The following is a 5,942-nucleotide window of genomic DNA, read 5'->3' as shown; positions in this document are numbered from 1 at the left end:
CAACCGGTCCGAAACCCTAAATTTAGAAAAATCTATAGATGAATTGAAAATGATTTCTGTGCTCAGAACACAACGCCTTCATAGGACCCAAGCGCAACTGTTCATTAAGAGCGCATTAAATTAGTGTATATAATTTCAATTAACGCATAAAATTTTATACATGAACGTTGAAAACGGGGAAAATTTCATATAAAGGTAATTTCGAGCTTAGAAACGAGCTCGCGGGAATATTTATACAAAATTGCGATAATTTACATCGCATTGCAATAAAAATTACAGGCATTTTATAAAAATTTAATCGCTCCGCAATACAAATGTACAGTTTATTTTAATTAGTACGAATAATTCCGACCAAGTTTATTCTGCATTCACTATTATTCAAGGTTTATTCTAGTATTTATAATAAACATTACCCTTTTAATTGAAAACTGTTCGAGTTCGCGGTCTCATTTATAGAATGCAACCAATTCAATATTAGATTTGTGACCGTAGTGACGCAGGGCACTATTTCTATTTGAATAATTTGCAGGTAAATGGTAATTAGGGTTCTTCTATTGTTCTTATTGTTAAGCATCTATTTCTCATTGGTTATTAGTTTATATAGAAAGTCAGTTTTTAGATTATTCGAAAACATGATTTTTATTAAAACGGATTTACCCATGGATTTACCGATCAACATGACCTAGACCTAATAGCCACTGCGTTCATTGATCATATTACTGCTTAGTATTGGAGACCACCGATCACACAAAATGCCTAGCAAATTACGGACCTGGCAATAAGTCCAGCAGCTATCTCAATCAATCGTCAGCTATGGAAAGATCGGGTTCCAAAGGCCGGATCCCTTGTGAATCAAGTCACGAAAAGTTCAAGAATCAAAACACGAGAAGAATCATGTCAGTGGTGGACATGTATGTTGTACAAGAACCAGAAGAAATAAAGTAAAGTGAAGAAAACAATCTAGAAACTTCATCAACCTCTGCCATGTCCAGGTGCAACGGCTGGCCTGAAGTGAGGTCATCTATGCATCTATAACCCGCCACCACCACAAGATGAAAGAAATGCCAAGGTATGAATAATATATATGATGGAAGTAGAGGTGGAGACTTAATGTTCTGTGTGAGAGCAAATGCGTTGAGTGTGCATGCACGGACATACAGGTGGAATGATAGAAGAGAAGATATTTGCTTTATCATTTTTATGTGTGACAGAGGTGGGACTGTGAGAGGGAAACTGTGGAACATCTGATGGAGTGTGATGCATATGAGCGGGAGAGACTGGAAATGAAGGTGATGGTGTGATTTTTTTTTATTGATTTTAAGACTTTGGGTATGATGAGATCACACCTCCCAGTCTGAGCACAACTTGATTTTTCTCTGAGCCTTTCTTTCTCTTGCCAACAGTCGCTCACAGATTAATCTCTAGCTCACTCTCACCAGCCGGTGGTTGTTGTGTGAAAGAAGAGATAAAAGGATTAGTTACTGGGCGTCTTCATAGGGTGTTTACCATGCTGCAGCTTAGCAGGTATTGTCCCAGCCAACGAATTGCTGCTGTGCGTATTTTCTGAGGGATATCTCTTCAACCAAGAGCTGACACAAGGTTCCAACTTCCAAGGAAGTGAATTTAGTGAAAGATTTTCCAAGTTGGAGCGAAACTCGCGCCTCTGATTTGTGTAGAGCAAACAATGCAAGATGAAATGATTAATAGTCAAATAGTGTCCTCGACATTGCATGTAGGACACATGCTGTAAATGGCAAAGCAGAAAGTTTTTTAGACTCTCCCTCAAGTTCATTTTTGAGTCCTATAACTATAAGTAGACCAGTAAAGTATCCTGGATACCAGCACTATCATACATAAGAAATTGGTTTAAATCTTGAGTAAATGAGGAAATTAAAATGAACTAATTCTAAAAAATCTGTGGTTTGTCACTATGGCTGGAATTGGACAAATTGAAACGAGACAAATGAGCCCTCACGCCAGCATGACCAAGTCGCAGACGAGCCACAGCACATTCCATAGAGCGTGGTAAAGATCCATAAGCCACGTAATCCACTGCTGCTCCCAGGCCCAGCCTGAAGATTCCTTTTCCTGTGGCCTGCACTTCTTGTGACCACCAGGATGCCCAATGTTCCATAAATTTGGATTTCAACATGCATAGCCACTCCTCAAAGCACAAAGTGGATCTTGCAGAGCGATCATTTGAGTGTGCAAGATTGGCAATTCTGTCAGTAATAAAGCCATGTTGACAGTCTGATAGGAGATTATTAGCAGTCAAATGATCTATGAATCGATCCCTCACAACAGATTCCATTACCTTGCAAACGATATCTTCTCTAAAATAACACTAAATATAAACGTCAACATCACATTGCAAGGTGTCCGAAATTATCTACTGAAAACAGTAGCGTTCTGAGGGTGGATGGGGCTCCTTAATATTCGCAAGTGACTTCTCTTATCAAGGTGTTCTTTACCGCCATGCCACATCTCTACCAAACATGACCAGGAACTTTCACAGCTAGCTGGAATCAAACACGCAACGTACTACAATCTTGATGCTCCAAACTTCGACCACTCTACCGCACTGACTTAAATTATAATTTTGATCATTACTTTGAAAGATAATTATCAATAGAATTACAGCAAAAATTCACTAATTAGCGTTGGACTCACTATAAAACGCATTTTTGTTCACGTAGTTATAGTTACGCACAGGGACGACTGCAGCACTATGCGACGTCATTCGGCATTATTTTTATTAGTATTCATAATAATCATGTAAAATAAATGTATGTATGATGGGTTAGAGGTGAGGACCTGCTTCGTGTGAGGGCAGGGGCGTTGTGTGTGGATGGATGTAATTACAAGTGAAATGAGAGGAGGGAAAATAAATGTTTAATGTGTGATTGGGATGAGAAGGAAACTGTGGAGCTCTTGTTGATGGAACGGGGGGCGCAAGAGAGAGAGAGAGAGAGAGAGTGTGCGGGAGTCTGTAATGGAAGTAATTCGGAATGAGGGAGGTAAGATTAACGAAATGGGGTATGAGAGAACAAGCGATGAGTGGATGGCAATGATTGTGGGTCTGTCTGAGGCAGCAACTGTAGCTATGTTTGAGTGTGAAGAGTTATTTAGAGAACGTTTGGAGGTTGAGGAAGAGGAGGGGATGTTATGAGTGACGTCTTTACTCTTTAGTAGTGGAGGGTTGAGAAAAGGGAGTGTGGGAAGGCAAAGGCGACCGCGCAGAATGTTTTAGTACGTTGCCTCTGTTTTTTAAAATGACTTTTTCTAACTGCCGAGTCCCACGTGAACTTTTAATTTATTTTACGATAGTGAAAGAGTTTTATGCTGCGCGAATAACCGATCTAAAGGTCTTGACTGGAGGTCAGCACGCACCTCAATTCCAACAGGTGGAAGACATGCACCATGCGCACATGCGCATAGTCCAACCTTGAATACGTTCAATTGTGAGTTAGACTATATAAACTTGAGTTTTGTAAAATAATTATTATTGCATAACATAAATTGGACAATTATATCATACTGCCCTAATTTTAGAACTAAAGATTTTATCGTTTATTCGTCAACAGTTTAATAAATGTCGATTCGATATTGAATGTCTTTACAGTTTACAGTAAATTTTCTGTCAATTTGATATCACAGCCTTTTTATTTGTTTCTGAGTCGCAGAATCTAAAAATTTTTAAAAATAATTTCGATTTAATAACAATGAACGACTAATATGCTTCAATCAGTATCTGGCGGTGCTTGAAACAAATCATATCGGTCGCAATTGCCGTCTGCCTTTCATAATATATCCAGTTTGTATGCAAATCTTGCAGGGGTTGGTTGTTGGCTTCAACTTGTTGCGCTATTTGTGCACGGGCATTATGCATCAACGCTTCATTTGTTGAGCTTGTTGTGATGCCTACAGTAAAAATATTTTATATCGAACAGCAGTGCTCTCAACTGTAGAATGCAGTACCGTTTTTGGTTTCCCGATATTTGAGAACTCTTTTAGTTGTTAGCGCTGGCTCCCAGTCTCCCACTACCGGGCCAATTGGCCAAGCAGTGTTACTAGCCTACTAGGCTAGGTATTAGGTACTAGTACTACTTACTAGCAGTCTAGCTTACCAGTTAGTGCCCGGCTGCCCGCCAGTTACCACTGTCCACTGCCGTCTTAAAATCAATTAAAAAAAGATACTGCTGTCTGATCATTGCCCATGCCTGGATTCAGTGGAGTGGAGGCTGGGGCCAGGGGTTGCTAGCTAGTAGCTACTTCACCTACCTAGTGCCTATACCTACTTGGGTAGTTAGGTGAGTTAGGTTGCTAAGGTCAGTTAGGTGCCTGCCACTGTCAGCCTGTGGTGTCACTGGTTTATTTCTGGTGTGTTGCCATGCTCATGCTGGATGGCAGGATTGGCAGCTGCTGCCACAGTCACAATGCCACCAGCACCAAGCAGGCAAACACCATTCCTTCTAGGCTTCCACTTTCCAGTCCAGGTCACTCCAGGATGAAAGGAATGAAAAATATTTACCATCAAATCAATGACACAGTGAAGTGTGATGATAAGTAATTTAATTGAAATTGGAAAATCTCAAATTATTTCTCAATTGTTGCTAAAGAATTGCAGCTCTCAAGTTAGTCGTTAGTGAAGTTACAAGTTACAACTGTTACATCCGATTCTTGAGAACATAAAATTTGACCATGACAACTTGACAAGCAGTCAAGCACTATTAGTTACACTAATATTATAGCTAAGGCTTAGTGGCAAACTAGAGCTTTTTTAGAATCACTTCATTTTTAATTTCCTCATTTACTCAAGATTTAAACCAATTTCTTAAGTATGATAATGCTGGTATCCAGGATACTTTACTGGTCTACTTATAGGACTCAAAAATGAACTTGAGGGAGAGTCTAAAAAACTCTCTGCTTTGCCACTATAAGCTAAGCTGTAATACAGAAAAGTGGACAAAAATATGTAGCAAGATGATTGATGAACATCAAAAGCTCTTCTGACTCTTCATAATTTGTAACTTGTAAGTGTCAATAAGTTTATTGAGTAGCTATTGAGTATTTATATTATATTGACTTTATTATTGAGTATTATTTACCACTTGCAAGTTGCAACAGTGCAAGTGGTAAATATTACTCAAGTTGCATTGGCATGGCACTTATATAGTCTTATATCAATATGCTATTGAAATGAAATTGTAAATTTTTTTCTATCTCTATCAAATGATTTATGATTATTTTTAAAACTTCTTACTTAAGTTTACATATGTTTATGTTATTGCTACTGTTTCAGTTTTCACTTACTGTTATTGCTACTGTTTCTATAAGTATAAAGTAATCACTTGGAAGTTGCATCCAGACTATAAAGCGTGTAATAACTAACAACATAGGTCAAGACTCAAGGATGCTGATTTCATGCACCAAAGACGGCAAGGTGGATGACACTGGTCACGTCTGATTGATATGGCCAATGCGCTATATTGATCTACAGGCTACGATTGGAACTGTGTGTTGTTGCACAAAGTTACAATGGCTGTGAGAGTTGCATTTGGGTAACAAAGCATATGTGCTCACAGCTACCTGAACTACACAATGTAGCACCCAGTTCCAATATCTGTGAGAGCTACATTTGGGCAACCAAGCATATGGGCTCAGCCACTCACAGCTACTCAAACTATGCAATTAAGCACCCAGTTCCAATGGCTGTGATATCTACATTTGAGCACCCAAGCATGAAGCATACGCATTTATAGCTATCTGAACTACGCTCTGCTGTTGTTGATGTTCCCAAAGCCCCAGTCATGCCAGGAGGCCCGCACTGTGCAGGAAGGCCGCCACCCAAGCCAGCTTGGACCATAGCTGCTTGACGGATGTTATGGCTGCCCAGAGCCTGGGTGCTGCCAGCTCCGGGCACTCAAGTAGAAGATGCTTGA

Source organism: Hyalella azteca, unplaced genomic scaffold (assembly GCF_000764305.2).
Source record: "Hyalella azteca isolate HAZT.00-mixed unplaced genomic scaffold, Hazt_2.0.2 contig7076, whole genome shotgun sequence".
Lineage (NCBI taxonomy): Eukaryota > Metazoa > Arthropoda > Malacostraca > Amphipoda > Hyalellidae > Hyalella > Hyalella azteca.
This window is presented reverse-complemented; position numbering follows the sequence as displayed.